General features: G+C 46.6%; 1 long non-coding RNA gene across 2 annotated transcripts in view; it reads left to right on the forward strand.

Annotated features, from left to right (window-relative positions):
• The first annotated feature begins 2,228 nt into the window (after positions 1-2,228).
• Positions 2,229-22,119, forward strand: part of LOC115139020 (uncharacterized) — a 49,105-nt gene continuing 29,214 nt past the window's right edge. The window contains exons 1-3 of one of the 2 annotated variants that reach the window (XR_010465415.1): positions 2,229-2,426; positions 6,048-6,220; positions 6,736-6,903. This is a non-coding gene — a long non-coding RNA (uncharacterized LOC115139020). Of the gene's footprint in view, positions 2,427-6,047; positions 6,221-6,735; positions 10,890-22,119 lie in introns of those variants that run through there. The other variant, XR_003865054.2, reaches the window with a different exon arrangement.

Here is a 22,119-nt window from a genome sequence, read left to right on the forward strand (position 1 = left end):
ATTACAAGTGCTAGTGTAATCCCTCAGGAGAGAAATCCTGTCCCAGTTTAGTGCTCTGACAGTTGAACTGTCACTGTTTTTCCTCTGCCAGCTGGAAATACACAAACCAAACAACTGAGCAAGATGGCCTCTAGTCACCATATAGATGTGTGAGAGCTGTCAGTGAAAAGGCTGTTTACGCCCACGTGATGCTACAGTAGTATAGCATTACACTCTCTCATGTCTGACTACACCACATGCCTCCTTATAATGTTTTAATCATGCATTTCAGAATTGTACATATTCTGTCATATTTACCACTGGTCCCATACCTTCTATCTTGTTTGGGAAAGGAACAAAACTATGAGGTTTTATCAAAAACAAAGGGTCAATTATTACATTAAAAAAACACAAAAAACACGCATATATATATATATATATATAATAATTGTTATGATTAACGGATGGTCCAGCCTAGGAAAGAAATATGATTTTCTACAATGATTGCATTCTCTCCCCTTTGGTGTGAAAAGTAGATTCAAGAACACTTTTAAATAATTTGTTCAATTTGTTCCACCGCCAAAGAAAAGCGTCTTGGTGGAAATTCAAATTCATTAAAATGTAATTAATATGCATCATTATGTAAATGAGGTTGCAGTTAATGAGTTCTTAAAAGAAGCCTTCCTTAATTAGTTCACTTTTAATGGCATCATCATTTATCTTTTTTTCTTTGAAGCAGAATGACGCGTGGAACTAGCCGTTCCCAAAAGTGCCCACATTTTCAATCTTTTAATTATTCTTATTTCCTTCATTTATATATGATTAAGAATTGCATTTAGAATATTCAACATATTTGAAAAAAAACATTTTCTTACTCACCTATTTGAATTGAAAAGGGATGTCTCTTTAGATGGAAAGGTCCTTCAAATTTAAATGAAGAAGAGCATCTTCTCTCCTAAAACAACACAGAGATGATCTCTCTCCATCACCTCTACACTCTTTGAAAAAAAAGGTGATATCTAAGAACCTAAAATGGTTCTTCGGCTGTCAACATAGTAGAACCCTTTGAAGAACCATTTTTGGTTCCAGGTAGAACCCTTTTCAAATCAAATCAACAACAAAAAAACTTCAGATGAGGCGAGTACAACTGGTGTAAACTTTACCTTTCCACAGAGGGTTTCACATGGAACCCAAAAAGGGGTTTTCTAACAGTGTACAACAGGCCCTCATTAAGATAGTCTAGATAGAGATACACATATTAATTTGACTTTAAGCCATATAACTTACGTATCTGCTTGATGAATAAGTATATATAGAAGTTGTTGACTTTATTACTATTTATACAGTGTTATACATGGATGCTTTCTCTCACGGGAAATAAAAGACAGTGCCACAGATGTAACTAACATATGATAGTCAGACTTGGCATCGTTCCACATTTTTTTTGTAGCAATGTGCTTTGGCTAATCATTTGAAATCTTCTTTCTGTCTACCATATCCAGCATTACCCAGCATTACCCCCACATGGCACAGCAGTGGTACACTGATGTGTACTGAGTCTCATATATCTCTCTGGCATGATTGTTGTTGCTTTCCCAAAAGTTGGTGTGCCTATTTATAGCAGTGTAGGATGGTGGAGAGAATGTTGTAGCATTTATATCATTCTGATTGATACTTTTTATAGGTGGAGGTAATGAAATTAACTTGGGAAGAACATCAGCTATAGACTCCAATTGAAAGTAATGCTACATAGGAATTCTAACAAAGTTGCTAGTTACATTATTACTACACAGGTACAAGAGGATGTTCATGTAAAGTGTTACCCAAAGAACAAATGTATCTGCAATTTTAAACCTATTGTGACTATTGTCACACGAAACTTTAAGAATACCTTCCTAATATTGAGTGAATTTAACAGGTGATCAACAAGGGATCATAGCTTTCACCTGGATTCACCTGGTTAGTCTATGTCATGGAAAGAGCAGGTGTTCTTAATGTTTTGTACACTCAGTGTAAAAACATGACAGTAGATTACCATCTGATTTTACCGGTGTGAGGAATGTTCATCCATTTGAAAAGTTTTGGTGAAATAAATTCGGAGATCTTTTTTCATGTAGAAACATTTTGGGTGAACGATCTCTGTTCTACCCAGTCTGTATCATTGGAGGGATAGTGTTTCTCTTTTTCTATCTTGCTGAGGAAGTCCCTTATTACCAGAGAGGTAAGAGGCAGCAGCAAGGCCTACAGTACACTAGCGTTTCATGTTGTCAGAGCGCACCTTCCCTCTTAATTGATAACCACTGCCATTTGATCTGAAGGCGTTCAAACACACAGTCTATCTTTGTGCCTCCAATAAGAAAACCATCTGTTGTTGCTGAGCGATCGTTCATTACAATGTATTTCCTACTGCAGGAATATCTCACCAGCTGAATTCCTGGACACCATGGGTAAGGTAATATGACTGTTGTAAAGAATGAGTTAAAATGAGAATGAGAATGAGTGTTAAACAATTAGATTGTTTCTGTCTATTTGGTTCATTTATGGGACTTTAAATAAGGGATTGTTAATACAGTTGAAGTCGGAAGTTTACATACACTTAGGTTGGAGTCATTAAACTAGTTTACATACACTTAGGTTGGAGTCATTAAAACTAGTTTACATACACTTAGGTTGGAGTCATTAAAACTAGTTGACATACACTTAGGTTGGAGTCATTAAACTAGTTTACATACACTTAGGTTGGAGTCATTAAAACTAGTTTACATACACTTAGGTTGGAGTCATTAAACTAGTTTACATACACTTAGGTTGGAGTCATTAAAACTAGTTTACATACACTTAGGTTGGAGTCATTAAAACTAGTTTACATAAACTTAGGTTGGAGTCATTAAAACTAGTTTACATACACTTAGGTTGGAGTCATTAAAACTAGTTTACATACACTTAGGTTGGAGTCATTAAAACTAGTTTACATAAACTTAGGTTGGAGTCATTAAAACTAGTTTACATACACTTAGGTTGGAGTCATTAAAACTAGTTTACATACACTTAGGTTGGAGTCATTAAAACTAGTTTACATAAACTTAGGTTGGAGTCATTAAAACTAGTTTACATAAACTTAGGTTGGAGTCATTAAAACTAGTTTACATACACTTAGGTTGGAGTCATTAAAACTAGTTTACATAAACTTAGGTTGGAGTCATTAAAACTAGTTTACATACACTTAGGTTGGAGTCATTAAAACTAGTTTACATACACTTAGGGTGGAGTCATTAAAACTAGTTTACATACACGTAGGTTGGAGTCATTAAACTAGTTTACATACACTTAGGTTGGAGTCATTAAAACTAGTTTACATACACTTAGGTTGAAGTCATTAAAACTAGTTTACATACACTTAGGTTGGAGTCATTAAAACTAGTTTACATACACTTAGGTTGGAGTCATTAAAACTAGTTGACATACACTTAGGGTGGAGTCATTAAAACTAGTTTACATACACTTAGGTTGGAGTCATTAAAACTAGTTGACATACACTTAGGGTGGAGTCATTAAAACTAGTTTACATACACTTAGGTTTGAGTCATTAAAACTAGTTTACATACACTTAGGTTTGAGTCATTAAAACTCGGTTTTCAACCACTCCACACATTTCTTGTTAACAACTATAGTTTTGGCAAGTCTGTTAGGACATCTACTTTATGCATGACACAAGTATTTTTTCCAACAATTGTTTACAGACAGACTATTTCACTTATAATTCACTGTATCATAATTCCAGTGGGTCAGAGAAAACATACACTAAGTTCACTGTGCCTTTAAACAGCTTGGAAAATTCCAGAAAAATATGCAGCTTTAGAAGCTTCTGATAGGCTAATTGACATCATTTGAGTCAATTGGAGGTGTACCTGTGGATGTATTTCGAGGCCTATCTTCAAACTCAGTATCTCTTTGCTTGACATCATGGGAAAATCAAAATAAAATCTCAGGACCAAGACCTCAGAAAAGAAATTGTAGACCTCCACAAGTCTGGTTCATCCTTGAGAACAATTTCCAAATGCCTGAAGGTACCACGTTCATCTGTACAAACAATAGTACGCAAGTATAAACACCATGGGACCATGCAGCCGTCATACCGCTCAGGAAGGAGGCATGTTCTGTCTCCTAGAGATGAACGTACTTTGATGCGAAAAGTGCAAATCAATCCCAGAACAACAGCAAAGGACCTTGTGTAGATGCTGGAGGAAACAGGCACAAAAGTATCTATATCCACAGTAAAGGAGGCCTATATAGATATAATCTGAAAGGCCGATCAGTAAGGAAGAAGCCACTGCACCAAAACCACCATAAAAAAGCCAGACTACAGTTTGCAGCTGCACATGGGGACAAAGATTGTACTTTTTGGAGAAATGTCCTATGGTCTGATGAAGAAAGAATTGAACTGTTTGGCCACAATGACCATTGTTATGTTTGGAGGAAAAGGGGGAGGCTTGCAAGCCAAAGAACACCATCCAACTGTGAAGCATGGGGGTGGCAGCATCATGTTGTGGGAGTGCATTGCTGCATGAGGGACTGGTGCACTTCACAAAATAGATGGCATCAAGAGGGAGGAAAATTCCGTGGATATATTGAAGCAACATCTCAAGATATTAGTCGGGAATTTAAAACTTGGTCGCAAATGGGTCTTCCAAATGGACAATGACCCCAAGCATACTTCCAAAGTTGTGGCAAAATTGCTTAAGGATAACAAAGTCTAGGTATTGGAGCGGCCATTGCAAAGCCCTGACCTCAATCGTATAGAAAATTTGTGGGCAGAACTGAAAAAGTGTGTGCAAGCAAGGAGGCCTACAAACCTGACTCAGTTACACCAGCTATGTCAGGAGGAATGGGCCAAAATTCACCCAACTTATTGTGGGAAGCTTGTGGAAGGCTACCTGAAACCTTTGACCTAAGTGAAACAATTTAAAGGTAATGCTACCAAATTCTAATTGAGTGTATGTAAACTTCTGACCCACTGGGAATGTGATGAAATAAACAAAAGCTGAAATAAATCATTCTCTCTACAATTATTCTGACATTTCACATTCTTAAAATAAAGTGGTAATCCTAACTGACCTAAGACAGGGAATTTTTCACTTGAATAAATGTCAGGAATTGTGAAAAACTGAGTTTAAATGTATTTGCCTACGGTGTATGTAAACTTCCGACTTCACCTGTATGCCGGAAGGTTTAGGAGAGTGTTTTTTTATCAACCTACTCTTTTGTTTCAGGCTATAAAAGTCCAGGTATTTCCAATGAACTTCCATTCAAATAGAATCAATGCACTACCAACACCTGACTCTAATAACCAAAATAATGGTTGAGTGATGTGTGGATGTAGCCAGTTGTCTCCTCCTGTGATATAGAGACACTGGTGACATTCTGTACATAATTCAACCAACTCACCGAATATTTCAGTCCGTCAGTCCTATGAAAGAGCTCCAGCTCTAATAGATAAATACGATGTTTGTTTCACCACGCCAACTTATCTCAACTACACATTATATGCGATGAGTGAACACTCCTTTGCAGTTAAGTGCATTGTTTGTGAGACCACGGATTTCGTTTTTCCGGTTTTAATTGCCATCTGTGCCAGAGAGGGAAAAAAGACATGGTGAGAGAGTTAACCAATTGAAGAACCTTTAGTTTGCTGCAAATGAAAGAAGAGAAGGAATCCAATCTCCAGCTAGATGCATTAGCGCTGCACTGTTAGCTATTATGTTACGTTTTAGGGTTTGGGTTTTAGAGTCAATGGCTTAGAGGATGAATGGAACTGATTTCTGTACAGTATATTTAGGAAGTGACAATATGAGTCTCTTATTAAAAGTGGATGTGCCCGCTTGCATGTTGTCCATTTTGTACATCATCAAAACATCAACAGTGACGTTTACATGCAACCTCCTGTGTGTGGAATATGACTATCACAGACTATACACTCTAATCACATGATCATCTTATTCAACATACCACACTGTGATGTACATTATAGATGCCTCTTTGTCTTGGCTGACACTAGATCTCATTGGTAGGTGCCTGTAGATAAACTCCTGTAGGGCCTCCAGCCTCAGTCCAGACATAACTGATCATGACACAGAGCCTTGGAGACGGAGTGAGGGATAGGAGGTGAAGACATGTCGGGTAGACATGGCCCTTCCACAAGGCCTGGCCAATAAGAGCTCAGATATCTAGGAGGGCCAAGCTGGTAAGTTGGCGTTTGATTGTATTCAATGTGATGTCCGAAGTTAGGCCCAGCGCCAGCCCATTTATTGATGCTCTCTTGGATTAGAATGGGCCGGTGAGTGTGAAATGATGGAGTGATCATAACATGTTAATCTCATCCCTTGGCTTTTTCTTCTTCTCTGGCAGGGGAGGAGGGATCGGGGGATGTGGAGATAGAGTTATGAGGTTTGACAAAGGGAGGAGGGGACACGATTATTTATCCAGATGTTTGTTTGAAAGTGTTGATGATTGATGGGACGTGTGTGTGTGTGTGTGTGTGTGTGTGTGTGTGTGTGTGTGTGTGGGGGGGGGCGGGGGGGGGGGGGTTCAGAGGTGGTGGAAATGCTGAAATTGCATCACACCTAAACAATCGTCCATTTGAGGTCTGCGTCTCTACTCTTCTAAAATTCTACAATCTACGTCAGTCTAGCATAGGAAGTGACTGTTGAGAGTTAAACAGTTAAACTGGTCCATGTTTCTTTCTGTGTTTCTGTGCAGTGTGTTTAGAACAGCAGCGGAGGCCAGGCTTCCTTTTGTTCTAAGTCTGATGAGGAGGGGAACCCTGCTAGGCTGCTATGAGCGCTCATCATCGCCCTGCGCAGCCCCACAGCCCTGCCAAGCTGTCGACAGCACATTTCTCACAGACTGGGGGGTGTGATTGACAGGGTAAGGAGTAAGGAGAGCAGCTTTTGGTACAGAGAGATCTTTATCTTCCTGTAAGGCAGATAGATGTACCACAGTGTTCTGCTAAGGACCCAGGGACGGAACGTTGGGTGAGAATAGAACACAGAATGTACAGTAGAGATGCTTCTAGAACTGGTGTGTGTTGTGGTGTCAACCTAGACTTGACCTTTTGTTGCAGATAAACACACACATACATAGATAGAATCACAAATAACAACATTAGCCATAAAAAAGTATTCTTTAGAATTACACTGTTGAGTTTGTTGTTTCATGGTCACCTTGGGTTGTGCTCATGAATCTCTGTAAATTGTGGCACGTAAGATAAAATATCAATATTTCTTGTGCAAGTCCAGGCAGTCAATGTCAAAGGCGTTTTTTCAAGTTCTGCATCAACAAAGCAATTTGTTTCCCTTGAGTATACTAATTTCTGGATTTCACAGTGGCAGGTGTTATGGCTGCCAGTCATTATATGAAAATCAGCAAAATCCTAACCATGGTGCTTATCCTCCTGACAAAATGGGACTGATTCCTTCTGCCTGATTTGACAACCTGGTCTCAGAGCATTTTCTATTATTCTGTATGTAAATCCGAGACACTCTATTTAGTATGATATGTTACGTTTCATATGGCACAGTATGTATTAATTTGTGGATGTCCATCACCCATTTCATATGATATGTTACGAATAACCATTTTTATTACATGTTATGCATTTTCAAAACATACAATATGTTACGCATTCGCAAAAAAATTGAGCATCCCAAATTTACATTTAGTGTGTTACATCTAGTCTCTGAGACTGGGCTGGATTTGAGGGAGGGCAGGCAGAAGACAGGTTAACTTTCTGATTTGAGGGAGGGCAGGCAGAAGACAGGTTAACTTTCTGATTTGAGGGAGGGCAGGCAGAAGACAGGTTAAGTTTATGATTTGAGGGAGGGCAGGCAGAAGACAGGTTAACTTTCTGATTTGAGGGAGGGCAGACAGGAGACAGGTTAACTTTCTGATTTGAGGGAGGGCAGGCAGAAGACAGGTTAACTTTCTGATTTGAGGGAGGGCAGGCAGAAGACAGGTTAACTTTCTGATTTGAGGGAGGGCAGGCAGGAGACAGGTTAACTTTCTGATTTGAGGGAGGGCAGGCAGGAGACAGGTTAACTTTCTGATTTGAGGGAGGGCAGGCAGAAGACAGGTTAACTTTCTGATTTGAGGGAGGGCAGGCAGGAGACAGGTTAACTTTCTGATTTGAGGGAGGGCAGGCAGGAGACAGGTTAACTTTCTGATTTGAGGTAGGGCAGGCAGGTGACAGGTTAACTTCCTGATTTGAGGGAGGGCAGGCAGGAGACAGGTTAACTTCCTGATTTGAGGTAGGGCAGGCAGGTGACAGGTTAACTTCCTGATTTGAGGAGGGGAGGCGGAAGGTAGGTTAACTTCTTTCCATCTTATATGTGCTTTAATTTAAGAACAAAAATTCCAAACCGTTTTTGTCTCAACAGACAGCATTTCTGATTCCAACAGTCTCCACAGAATTACTCCACTCTTTTCCCTCAGACAAAGATCAGTGTTGTTTGATACAAGCATTTTGCATTAACAATTAACAATGCATGACTATAGCACCCTTGTGAATTGTGAGGTTGCCATAAATATATAAGGGATGCCTTGCAATATTAAAGTTAATAGCATCGGGGAGAAGATGTGCAAAAATGCACTGGTTGAGGAAAACAGTGAATCCATACTTCAGCGAATGCTTGAGTTATGCGCCTGTAGCAACCTGCACGCAGTTCTGAATGTGTGGTAAAAACAGAGCTTTGCACAAAGATGTGTTTTATATTCGTGCGAACATTCCTATCGCTGTAAAAGAGAAGTGTGGGTCAACTCAGTCCCTGGCAGAACATATCCACTTTGTCTGAAATGGAAATGGAGGGATGACTTGAAAAATAAAAACTCTTAAAGATCAGTGTCTGAAGATATAGAAAATAACAAAATACAGAAACGTGTTATTGTATGTCTTGTTTCACTTGAGAACAGCGTTCCTCTCAGAGGCCATAGAATTGTCTGCTAATTCACAACATAAACATTTTATTTTGACAGTTCATTAATCAGTCAGTTGTAAAAAAAACAATCGGGAGGTATGGTAAGGTATGGCTACCATATGTTATTTCTGAATAACTAAATATTGTGTCAAAAGTAGTTTTCAGATTAATTGCTGTGAACATGTACATATTGAAATTGAAATAGATAAATGTATATGCAAAATGTGTACATCTGCAGCCATAGTTTCTGCACATATTTTTATATTTTTATATTATGGATGAACATTATAACTAGGGCTGTCAAACAATTAAAAAAGTAGATTTTTGTTAATTGCAGGATTTACTGTGATTAATCACAATTAATCGCAAATTCCGAATTTGCTCAAATAGAGCTGCTAAAAAGCATTGATTTTGTAATGGTAAGTAATGGAAAGCACAATCAGGTCAATTGATAAAGCATATTGTGTTTTGGATGTTTTCAGTGTATTTTTAATGATTTCAGACAATGAGATTAATCGTGAAAAAAAATGGTGTAATTGTGATAGTAATTCATCTGTGTAGTGTAATATAATACATTACAATGGTTTTGGAGTATGAAGCAGTTTCATTGCAGTTATGTTCATGTCATAGAAGCTATGTTGTTGTTGAGATATACAGTATGTTTAGATTTACTGAGAGCAGCATTCCATTTTGGGCATTCATTATGTACACTTGTGTTGAGCTAATTGAGTCAATCAGCTACAGAAATAACATGAGGAGATAAAGATTCATCTAAAGTGATAGGGTGTGTGTGTGTGTGTGTGTGTGTGTGTGTGTGTGTGTGTGTGTGTGTGTGTGTGTGTGTGTGTGTGTGTGTGTGTGTATGTGTGTGTGTGTGTATGTGTGTGTGTGTGTGTGTGTGTGTGTGTGTGTGTGTGTGTGTGTGTGTGTGTGTGTCTATACATGCACATTTTAGGAATATGTTCTGGTTAATATGAATATTGTAGTTAATGATAATTCATGATAACAGTAAGTATCATTTTTTGTTATTATTATTAATATTATTATTATTATAGATAACTTTGGTAAGAATAATTTCCTAATTTTGGACATTGAACCAAATTGAACAATGAACTTGTGTTTATCATTCCCCGTTTCTTTATGCACATATACAACTAATGGAATCAATCTTGGCAGAACACCGAGTCATTTATTTGAAGGAAAACCCACACTTGATAAATTATTTAAAGCAACTGGGATTACAATATGTTATCAAATCAGAGCCAACAAAGTCTTCTCTTTCTCTCGCTCTGCGCTGTCGGCAGAGAGGAGACGTGTACCAGCCAGTCTTCAGAACCGGGGTGGGTCTGATGCTAAATAAAGAGACATTCCCTGCAAACTGCTTATGATTCCAGAATAATTGGTAAATTCCACATCGAGGTACATACTGTAGACTCTGTTATTCAAATGTGGCCTTTGTTGGCCTTGTTTACAGGAATGTTAATTGGGCTATTGACACTCTCTGAGTGGACTCCTGTTCTCCTCCTTCAGCTTGTCTTATTTTCTCTCTCGCTCGTTATATTTTCGTTGTTTCATTCCCTACTTCTGAATGAACTTTGTTTCACGGTCTCCTTTTCTCTCCAGTCTCAGACGGTGTTAGTTTACTGAAGGTACTTGCTGTTGCATGTCAACACACATCCAGTCTGCTGTAGTCATTTACTGTTCAATGATGAAATAGGAACGATTGTCCAGAAATAATCATAAGAACGTCAATTTGTTTTGATTGATGATTCGGATCATAATTCAATTGAATATAACTGATATGTGGGTTTTCATATTTGTTTTGTTTTGTGGGTTTAAGGCGTTTTTAAATGTATCATTAATTAAATTGAAAAAAATGTAATCAATAATAATACAAATAGTTATTTGAATAATTGAATAAAGAAGCAATTATAGTGAAAAGTTATTGCATTTTACATTTAGGATTTCTTCCCCCAAACAATATATACATTTCCAAACAAAAACTAACAGATATAGCCTCTACACAAAAAACTAACACATATAAGTAGACATAGACTACAGGTCTTAGTCATGCCCGTACACTTAACAACGTCGGTCCCTGCTAAAATGACCACAAGATGAAGTATATGTACACACTCCATCCTGCATAACGAACCTGTAGTGGTGTTCAGGGCATGTATTCTATGTTGGGGAGTGTGTTTCTATGTCCAAACTAAAGAGAGAGAGATAGAGAAAGAGAGAGAGATTTCGCTTCTCCTCTCCCTCTCCTCTCCTCCCCCCCTCTCCTCATCCCCCTCTCCAGCTGTAGCCTATATGATGCCGCCATGGTACTTGTGGGTTGGTAAATATGAAGGAAAAAGGAGGGGGCATCATTTCATCCTTCCTATCATCACGCTTAACCCCAAACCATGCCACCCTTCGGCAACAGCTACAGCACAGGTGGGCACACCTCCGCACTGCCAGGGCATGGAAGTGGGTGGGCGGGCAAGCGGGGCACACAGGGCACATGGGGCTCGGCAGGAAGCCAGACAGGAAGCAGAAAGCTGACAGAGGAAGCTGCAGGGTGAAGGGTGTAGCGGAGGAGTACGGTGTCTACCATGTTGTGTCAGAGAGAGCTGTAGTCACTCAGACAGAGAGAGAGACGAGGGGAAACCACGCTCAGGCGGTCACACTCCTCACGGGACTAGCACACACACAGATACAATGTCCCAGTTACACTAACCCTACAAACAGGAAGAAGTCGTGCCACATCGGGCACAGATAGATCTCGCCCCTTTCCTTCCCTCCCCATCCGTGGCTCCCTGGCACAACCCGGCATGACACCAACTCCCCCACCATTCTGCCATCAGAACACACCACAGCCCCTCTGGAAGCTCAACGTGTCACTTATGAAAGCCTCTCTCTGCTGAATATGCTAACGTGGATGAAAGGATGGCAAAACTTGGGGTTCATTCGCAACGCACTGAATTCTTCGTCTTTTTGTTCCTCTGCTTCTTGCCTCCTCTCCTCTTTTATTTGTTTCAAGGGCAGCTGTCTCCTCTACGGGTTTCTAGGGCTGAACACAACCCTGTATAGTCAGAGGAAGGTTTTTCTCACACAGACATGCCTCAGCTGTATCCTGTAAATATGTAGGCCTCGGCTCAATCAAACCCACATTGCAGTAAGCAATGGCATATACTGTATGTGTATTTTTCCACGTGTCCAACAACAATAAGAAATTCTTGCTCTCAAGGTAAACCTGAAGTTTCAGCTAAATCCCAATTGGAAAAACTTAAATGGATACCATCAAATGACTCTGACTTGCAGGTTCACCCCCAGACATTTGCTCTCACAAGAGTCAAGCTGTTTATCCATTTCATGTAAGCATTATGTTGAGCATCTCGTACTGTCAGAATTCAAAATGGAGGTAGGCCTAAACACTTGTACTTCTGTGCACCTGGTCGTGTCACCGTGGTGACATGTATATGAATGTTTCTATCAGAGGTGGCTGGTGGGAGGAGCTATAGGAGGAAAGGATCATTGTTATGGCTGGAATGGAATAAATGGAAATGGAGTCAAACATGTGGTTTGATATGTTTGATGTTTGGTACTGTTCCATTTACTCTATTCCAACCATTACAATGAGGCCGTCCTCCTAAAGCTCCACCCCCAGCCTCCTCTGGTTTCAATACACGTTGTCTGTTGTCAGAGCAATGTGGATAAATTAGCAAACCAACTTCAGGTGTCAGTCTGAGGGATCGTTCCTTTATCCCCATTCCACCATCCATCTGTCACTCCACACATTTTTCATGTTTTCAGATATGTTTTCTCCCCCCTTCTCCCTCCTTCCTTCATAGGACAATCTCAACAACAAGCAAGCAGAACCTCCCCCTTCTCCCTCCTTCCTTCATAGGACAATCTCAACAACAAGCAAGCAGAACCTCCCCCTTCTCCCTCCTTCCTTCATAGGACAATCTCAACAACAAGCAAGCAGAACCTCCCCCTTCTCCCTCCTTCCTTCATAGGACAATCTCAACAACAAGCAAGCAGAACCTCCCCCTTCTCCCTCCTTCCTTCATAGGACAATCTCAACAACAAGCAAGCAGAACCTCCCCCTTCTCCCTCCTTCCTTCATAGGACACTCTCAACAACAAGCAAGCAGAACCTCCCCCCTTCTCCCTCCTTCCTTCATAGGACAATCTCAACAACAAGCAAGCAGAACCTCCCCTCTTCTCCCTCCTTCCTTCATAGGACAATCTCAACAACAAGCAAGCAGAACCTCCCCCCTTCTCCCTCCTTCCTTCATAGGACAATCTCAACAACAAGCAAGCAGAACCTCCCCCCTTCTCCCTTCTTCCTTCATAGGACTGGGAGACGTAGCTAGATTAGTCATTGTATAACTACTAGGGAGATCACATTCTCACAGGTACACCATGAATCATAACAGATGCCCCAGAATACCCAGACATCCTTATCCCTTCCCTGTCCCCATCCCTGTCCCTGGTCACTGGTCCTTGGTCCCATCCCTGTCCCTGTTGCTGTGCCTGTCCCATCCCTGTCCCCGTCACTGTCCCATCCCTGTCTCCATCCCTGTCCCCGTCCCTGGTGCCATCCCTGTCCCTGATCCCATCCCTGTCCCCATCCCTGGTCCCATCCCTGTCCCCATCCCTGGTCCCATCCCTGTCCCTGTTGCTATGCCTGTCCCATCCCTGTCCCCATCCCTGTCCCCGTCGCTGTCCCATCCCTGTCTCGATCCCTGTCCCTGTCCCCATCCCTGTCCCCGTTGCTGTCCCATCCCTGTCTCGATCCCTGTCCCCATCCCTGTCCCATCCCTGTCCCTGGTCCCATCCCTGTCCCCATCCCTGTCCCATCCCTGTCCCTGGTCTCATCCCTGTCTCTATCCCTGTCCCCATCCCTGTCTCGATCCCTGTCCCCATCCCTGTCCCTGGTCCCATCCCTGTCTCGATCCCTGTCCCCATCCCTGTCCCATCCCTGTCCCTGGTCCCATCCCTGTCCCTGGTCCCATCCATGTCCCTGGTCCCATCCCTGTCCTCATCCCTGTCCCTTTCCCTGTCCCTTTCCCTGTCCCCATCCCTGTCCCCATCCCTGTCCCTATCCCTGGTCCCCATCCCTGTCCCTATCCCTGGTCCCCATCCCTGTCCTCATCCCTGTCCTCATCTTTTCCCCTGTCCCCGTTGCTGTCCCTGCCCGCATACACGTTAACAATGAAGTAGCTCTTTATAATTCACAGACTGATTAGCATAGTTTTCCTGATTAGCGTACGAAAGCTCTGGTTGGCTGCCCTGTAAAGAAACAATGCAGAAAGGAGTTGAGGAGGAAGGAGGGAGGAACGTCTAGTTCGGGTTTATCTCCATAGTTCCTAGATTACAGTTTGACTGTTGGCATTGTTGTTAAATAATCTTATTTTCCCGTAGATGATGTCAACCTCTTATCCTTCTTGTGGCAGAGCTGAAGGAGGAACAGGAGGAACTTAACTAACGCTCACAGCACTGTGTTGGTAAAACGAAAAAAAATCACTTTCAATATTCACACCAGGTCTCAAATGGCACCCTATTCCCTATATAGTACACTACTTTTGACCAGGGCCCATTGGCCTATTCCCTAATGTTATGAATGAAATAGGGGAAACAGGTTACCATTGGGTACACACTATGATTTCCGCCCTTCCTCCTCTTCCAGTATCTCATTAAAGAGTAGTTTTTGATCTTTACCGCTGCCCTGTCCACCATGAGGTCAGTCTCTGTAGAGGAACGCACAGCCCTGTCTCTCGCTCTCTCTCTCTCTCTCTGCCCTGTCCACCATGCGGTCAGTCTCTGTAGAGGAACGCACAGCCCTGTCTATCGCTCTCTCTCTCTCTCTCTCTCTCTCTCTCTGCCCTGTCCACCATGCGGTCAGTCTCTGTAGAGGAACGCACAGCCCTGTCTCTCTCTCTCTCTCTCTCTCTCTCTCTCTCTCTCTCTCTCTCTCTCTCTCTCTCTCTCTCTCTCTCTCTCTCTCTCTGCCCTGTCCACCATGCGGTCAGAGTCTCTGTAGAGGAACGCACAGCCCTGTCTCTCGCTCTCTCTCTGCCCTGTCCACCATGCGGTCAGTCTCTGTAGAGGAACGCACAGCCCCGTCTCTCTCTCTCTCTCTCTGCCCTGTCCACCATGCGGTCAGTCTCTGTAGAGGAACGCACAGCCCTGTCTCTCTCTCTCTCTCTCTCTCTCTCTCTGCCCTGTCCACCATGCGGTCAGAGTCTCTGTAGAGGAACGCACAGCCCTGTCTCTCTCTCTCTCTCTCTGCCCTGTCCACCATGCGGTCAGTCTCTGTAGAGGAACGCACAGCCCTGTCTCTCTCGCTCTCTCTCTGCCCTATCCACCATGAGCTCAGTCTCTGTAGAGGAACGCACAGCCCTGTCTCTCTCTCTCTCTCTGCCCTGTCCACCATGCGGTCAGTCTCTGTAGAGGAACGCACAGCCCTGTCTCTCTCTCTCTCTCTCTGCCCTGTCCACCATGCGGTCAGAGTCTCTGTAGAGGAACGCACAGCCCTGTCTCTCTCTCTCTCTCTGCCCTGTCCACCATGCGGTCAGTCTCTGTAGAGGAACGCACAGCCCCGTCTCTCTCTCTCTCTCTCTGCCCTGTCCACCATGCGGTCAGTCTCTGTAGAGGAACGCACAGCCCTGTCTCTCTCTCTCTCTCTCTGCCCTGTACACCATAAGGTCAGTCTCTGTAGAGGAACGCACAGCCCTGTCTCTCTCTCTCTCTCTGTCCTGTCCACCATGCGGTCAGTCTCTGTAGAGGAACGCACAGCCCTGTCTCTCTCTCTGCCCTGTCCACCATGCGGTCAGAGTCTCTGTAGAGGAACGCACAGCCCTGTCTCTCTCTCTCTCTCTGCCCTGTCCACCATGCGGTCAGTCTCTGTAGAGGAACGCACAGCCCCGTCTCTCTCTCTCTCTCTCTGCCCTGTCCACCATGCGGTCAGTGTCTGTAGAGGAACGCACAGCCCTGTCTCTCTCTCTCTCTCTCTCTCTCTCTCTCTCTCTCTCTCTGCCCTGTCCACCATGCGGTCAGAGTCTCTGTAGAGGAACGCACAGCCCTCTCTCTCTCTCTCTCTCTGCCCTGTCCACCATGCGGTCAGTCTCTGTAGAGGAACGCACAGCCCTGTCTCTCTCTCTCTCTCTCTGCCCTATCCACCATGAGGTCAGTCTCTGTAGAGGAACGCACAGCCCTGTCTCTCTCTCTCTCTCTCTCTCTCTCTCTCTCTCTCTCTCTCTCTCTCTGCCCTGTCCACCATGCGGTCAGAGTCTCTGTAGAGGAACGCACAGCCCTGTCTCTCTCTCTCTCTCTGCCCTGTCCACCATGCGGTCAGTCTCTGTAGAGGAACGCACAGCCCTGTCTCTCTCTCTCTCTCTGCCCTGTCCACCATGCGGTCAGTCTCTATAGAGGAACGCACAGCCCTGTCTCTCTCTCTCTCTCTCTCTCTCTCTCTCTCTCTCTCTCTCTCTCTCTCTCTCTCTCTCTCTCTCTCTCTCTGCCCTGTCCACCATGCTGTCAGTCTCTGTAGAGGAACGCACAGCCCTGTCTCTCTCTCTCTCTCTCTCTCTCTCTCTCTCTCTCTCTGTCTCTCTCTCTCTCTCTGCCCTGTCCACCATGCGGTCAGTCTCTGTAGAGGAACGCACAGCCCTGTCTCTCGCTCTCTCTCTCTCTCTCTCTCTCTCTGCCCTGTCCACCATGCGGTCAGTCTCTGTAGAGGAACGCACAGCCCTGTCTCTCTCTCTCTCTGCCCTGTCCACCATGCGGTCAGTCTCTGTAGAGGAACGCACAGCCCTGTCTCTCTCTCTCTCTGCCCTGTCCACCATGCGGACAGTCTCTGTAGAGGAACGGACAGCCCTGTCTCTCTCTCTCTCTCTGCCCTGTCCACCATGAGGTCAGTCTCTGTAGAGGACCGCACAGCCCTGTCTCTCTCTCTCTCTGCCCTGTCCACCATGAGGTCAGTCTCTGTAGAGGAAAGCACAGCCCTGTCTCTCTCTCTCTCTCTCTCTGCCCTGTCCACCATGCGGTCAGTCTCTGTAGAGGAACGCACAGCCCTGTCTCTCTCTCTCTCTCTCTGCCCTGTCCACCATGCGGTTAGTCTCTGTAGAGGAACGGACAGCCCTGTCTCTCTCTGCCCTGTCCACCATGCGGTCAGTCTCTGTAGAGGAACGGACAGCCCTGTCTCTCTCTCTCTCTCTCTCTCTCTCTCTGCCCTGTCCACCATGCGGTCAGTCTCTGTAGAGGAACGGACAGCCCCGTCTCTCTCTCTCTCTCTCTGCCCCGTCGACCATGCGGTCAGTCTCTGTAGAGGAACGGACAGCCCCGTCTCTCTCTGCCCTGTCCACCATGCGGTCAGTCTCTGTAGAGGAATGCACAGCCCTGTCTCTCTCTCTCTCTGCCCTGTCCACCATGCGGTCAGTCTCTGTAGAGGAACGCACAACCCTGTCTCTCGCTCTCTCTCTCTCTCTCTCTCTCTCTCTCTCTCTCTCTCTCTCTCTCTCTCTCTCTCTCTGCCCTGTCCACCATGCGGTCAGTCTCTGTAGAGGAACGCACAGCCCTGTCTCTCTCTCTCTCTCTCTCTCTCTCTCTCTCTCTCTCTCTCTCTCTCTCTCTCTCTCTCTGCCCTGTCCACCATGCGGTCAGTCTCTGTAGAGGAACGCACAGCCCTGTCTCTCGCTCTCTCTCTCTCTCTCTCTCTCTCTCTCTGCCCTGTCCACCATGCGGTCAGTCTCTGTAGAGGAACGCACAGCCCTGTCTCTCTCTCTCTCTGCCCTGTCCACCATGCGGTCAGTCTCTGTAGAGGAACGCACAGCCCTGTCTCTCTCTCTCTCTGCCCTGTCCACCATGCGGACAGTCTCTGTAGAGGAACGGACAGCCCTGTCTCTCTCTCTCTCTCTCTGCCCTGTCCACCATGAGGTCAGTCTCTGTAGAGGACCGCACAGCCCTGTCTCTCTCTCTCTCTGCCCTGTCCACCATGAGGTCAGTCTCTGTAGAGGAAAGCACAGCCCTGTCTCTCTCTCTCTCTCTCTCTCTGCCCTGTCCACCATGCGGTCAGTCTCTGTAGAGGAACGCACAGCCCTGTCTCTCTCTCTCTCTCTCTGCCCTGTCCACCATGCGGTGAGTCTCTGTAGAGGAACGGACAGCCCTGTCTCTCTCTGCCCTGTCCACCATGCGGTCAGTCTCTGTAGAGGAACGGACAGCCCTGTCTCTCTCTCTCTCTCTCTCTCTCTCTGCCCTGTCCACCATGCGGTCAGTCTCTGTAGAGGAACGGACAGCCCCTCTCTCTCTCTCTCTCTGCCCCGTCGACCATGCGGTCAGTCTCTGTAGAGGAACGGACAGCCCCGTCTCTCTCTGCCCTGTCCACCATGCGGTCAGTCTCTGTAGAGGAATGCACAGCCCTGTCTCTCTCTCTCTCTGCCCTGTCCACCATGTGGTCAGTCTCTGTAGAGGAAGGCACAGCCCCGTCTCTCTCTCTCTCTTTCTGCCCTGTCCACCATGTGGTCAGTCTCTGTAGAGGAACGCACAGCCCTGTCTCTCTCTCTCTCTCTCTCTCTCTCTCTCTCTGTCCTGTCCACCATGCGGTCAGTCTCTGTAGAGGAATGCACAGCCCTGTCTCTCTCTCTCTCTGCCCTGTCCACCATGCGGTCAGTCTCTGTAGAGGAAGGCACAGCCCCGTCTCTCTCTCTCTCTTTCTGTCCTGTCCACCATGCGGTCAGTCTCTGTAGAGGAACGCACAGCCCTGTCTCTCTCTCTCTCTCTCTGCCCTGTCCACCATGCGGTCAGTCTCTGTAGAGGAACGGACAGCCCCGTGTCTCTCTCTCTCTGCCGTGTCCACCATGAGGTAAGTCTCTGTAGAGGCCCGGACAGCCCTGTCTCTCTCTCTCTCTCTGCCCTGTCGACCATGCGGTCAGAGTCTCTGTAGAGGAACGCACAGCCCTGTCTCTCTCTCTCTCTCTCTGCCCTGTCCACCATGCGGTCGGTCTCTGTAGAGGAACGCACAGCCCTGTCTCTCTCTCTCTCTCTCTGCCCTGTACACCATAAGGTCAGTCTCTGTAGAGGAACGCACAGCCCTGTCTCTCTCTCTCTCTCTGTCCTGTCCACCATGCGGTCAGTCTCTGTAGAGGAACGCACAGCCCTGTCTCTCTCTCTGCCCTGTCCACCATGCGGTCAGAGTCTCTGTAGAGGAACGCACAGCCCTCTCTCTCTCTCTCTCTCTCTCTCTCTCTCTCTTTCTCTCTCTCTCTCTCTCTGCCCTGTCCACCATGCGGTCAGTCTCTGTAGAGGAACGCACAGCCCTGTCTCTCTCTCTCTCTCTCTCTCTCTCTCTCTCTCTCTCTCTCTCTGCCCTGTCCACCATGCGGTCAGAGTCTCTGTAGAGGAACGCACAGCCCTGTCTCTCTCTCTCTCTCTGCCCTGTCCACCATGCGGTCAGTCTCTGTAGAGGAACGCACAGCCCTGTCTCTCTCTCTCTCTCTCTGCCCTATCCACCATGAGGTCAGTCTCTGTAGAGGAACGCACAGCCCTGTCTCTCTCTCTCTGCCCTGTCCACCATGCGGTCAGTCTCTGTAGAGGAATGCACAGCCCTGTCTCTCTCTCTCTCTCTCTGCCCTGTCCACCATGCGGTCAGAGTCTCTGTAGAGGAACGCACAGCCCTGTCTCTCTCTCTCTCTCTGCCCTGTCCACCATGCGGTCAGTCTCTGTAGAGGAACGCACAGCCCTGTCTCTCTCTCTCTCTCTGCCCTGTCCACCATGCGGTCAGTCTCTATAGAGGAACGCACAGCCCTGTCTCTCTCTCTCTCTCTCTCTCTCTCTCTCTCTCTCTCTCTCTCTCTCTCTCTCTCTCTCTCTGCCCTGTCCACCATGCGGTCAGTCTCTGTAGAGGAACGCACAGCCCTGTCTCTCTCTCTCTCTCTCTCTCTCTCTCTCTCTCTCTCTCTCTCTCTCTGCCCTGTCCACCATGCGGTCAGTCTCTGTAGAGGAACGCACAGCCCTGTCTCTCGCTCTCTCTCTCTCTCTCTCTCTCTCTCTCTGCCCTGTCCACCATGCGGTCAGTCTCTGTAGAGGAACGCACAGCCCTGTCTCTCTCTCTCTCTGCCCTGTCCACCATGCGGTCAGTCTCTGTAGAGGAACGCACAGCCCTGTCTCTCTCTCTCTCTGCCCTGTCCACCATGCGGACAGTCTCTGTAGAGGAACGGACAGCCCTGTCTCTCTCTCTCTCTCTCTGCCCTGTCCACCATGAGGTCAGTCTCTGTAGAGGACCGCACAGCCCTGTCTCTCTCTCTCTCTGCCCTGTCCACCATGAGGTCAGTCTCTGTAGAGGAAAGCACAGCCCTGTCTCTCTCTCTCTCTCTCTCTGCCCTGTCCACCATGCGGTCAGTCTCTGTAGAGGAACGCACAGCCCTGTCTCTCTCTCTCTCTCTCTGCCCTGTCCACCATGCGGTTAGTCTCTGTAGAGGAACGGACAGCCCTGTCTCTCTCTGCCCTGTCCACCATGCGGTCAGTCTCTGTAGAGGAACGGACAGCCCTGTCTCTCTCTCTCTCTCTCTCTCTCTGCCCTGTCCACCATGCGGTCAGTCTCTGTAGAGGAACGGACAGCCCCGTCTCTCTCTCTCTCTCTCTGCCCCGTCGACCATGCGGTCAGTCTCTGTAGAGGAACGGACAGCCCCGTCTCTCTCTGCCCTGTCCACCATGCGGTCAGTCTCTGTAGAGGAATGCACAGCCCTGTCTCTCTCTCTCTCTGCCCTGTCCACCATGCGGTCAGTCTCTGTAGAGGAACGCACAACCCTGTCTCTCGCTCTCTCGCTCTCTCTCTCTCTCTCTCTCTCTCTCTCTCTCTCTCTCTCTCTCTCTCTCTCTCTCTGCCCTGTCCACCATGCGGTCAGTCTCTGTAGAGGAACGCACAGCCCTGTCTCTCTCTCTCTCTCTCTCTCTCTCTCTCTCTCTCTCTCTCTCTCTCTCTCTCTCTCTCTCTCTCTCTCTGCCCTGTCCACCATGCGGTCAGTCTCTGTAGAGGAACGCACAGCCCTGTCTCTCGCTCTCTCTCTCTCTCTCTCTCTCTCTCTCTCTCTCTGCCCTGTCCACCATGCGGTCAGTCTCTGTAGAGGAACGCACAGCCCTGTCTCTCTCTCTCTCTGCCCTGTCCACCATGCGGTCAGTCTCTGTAGAGGAACGCACAGCCCTGTCTCTCTCTCTCTCTGCCCTGTCCACCATGCGGACAGTCTCTGTAGAGGAACGGACAGCCCTGTCTCTCTCTCTCTCTCTCTGCCCTGTCCACCATGAGGTCAGTCTCTGTAGAGGACCGCACAGCCCTGTCTCTCTCTCTCTCTGCCCTGTCCACCATGAGGTCAGTCTCTGTAGAGGAAAGCACAGCCCTGTCTCTCTCTCTCTCTCTCTCTGCCCTGTCCACCATGCGGTCAGTCTCTGTAGAGGAACGCACAGCCCTGTCTCTCTCTCTCTCTCTCTGCCCTGTCCACCATGCGGTGAGTCTCTGTAGAGGAACGGACAGCCCTGTCTCTCTCTGCCCTGTCCACCATGCGGTCAGTCTCTGTAGAGGAACGGACAGCCCTGTCTCTCTCTCTCTCTCTCTCTCTCTGCCCTGTCCACCATGCGGTCAGTCTCTGTAGAGGAACGGACAGCCCCGTCTCTCTCTCTCTCTCTCTGCCCCGTCGACCATGCGGTCAGTCTCTGTAGAGGAACGGACAGCCCCGTCTCTCTCTGCCCTGTCCACCATGCGGTCAGTCTCTGTAGAGGAATGCACAGCCCTGTCTCTCTCTCTCTCTGCCCTGTCCACCATGTGGTCAGTCTCTGTAGAGGAAGGCACAGCCCCGTCTCTCTCTCTCTCTTTCTGCCCTGTCCACCATGTGGTCAGTCTCTGTAGAGGAACGCACAGCCCTGTCTCTCTCTCTCTCTCTCTCTCTCTCTCTCTCTGTCCTGTCCACCATGCGGTCAGTCTCTGTAGAGGAATGCACAGCCCTGTCTCTCTCTCTCTCTGCCCTGTCCACCATGCGGTCAGTCTCTGTAGAGGAAGGCACAGCCCCGTCTCTCTCTCTCTCTTTCTGTCCTGTCCACCATGCGGTCAGTCTCTGTAGAGGAACGCACAGCCCTGTCTCTCTCTCTCTCTCTCTGCCCTGTCCACCATGCGGTCAGTCTCTGTAGAGGAA

This window comes from Oncorhynchus nerka, linkage group LG12 (genome assembly GCF_034236695.1).
Source record: "Oncorhynchus nerka isolate Pitt River linkage group LG12, Oner_Uvic_2.0, whole genome shotgun sequence".
NCBI classification, from domain to species: Eukaryota; Metazoa; Chordata; class Actinopteri; order Salmoniformes; family Salmonidae; genus Oncorhynchus; species Oncorhynchus nerka.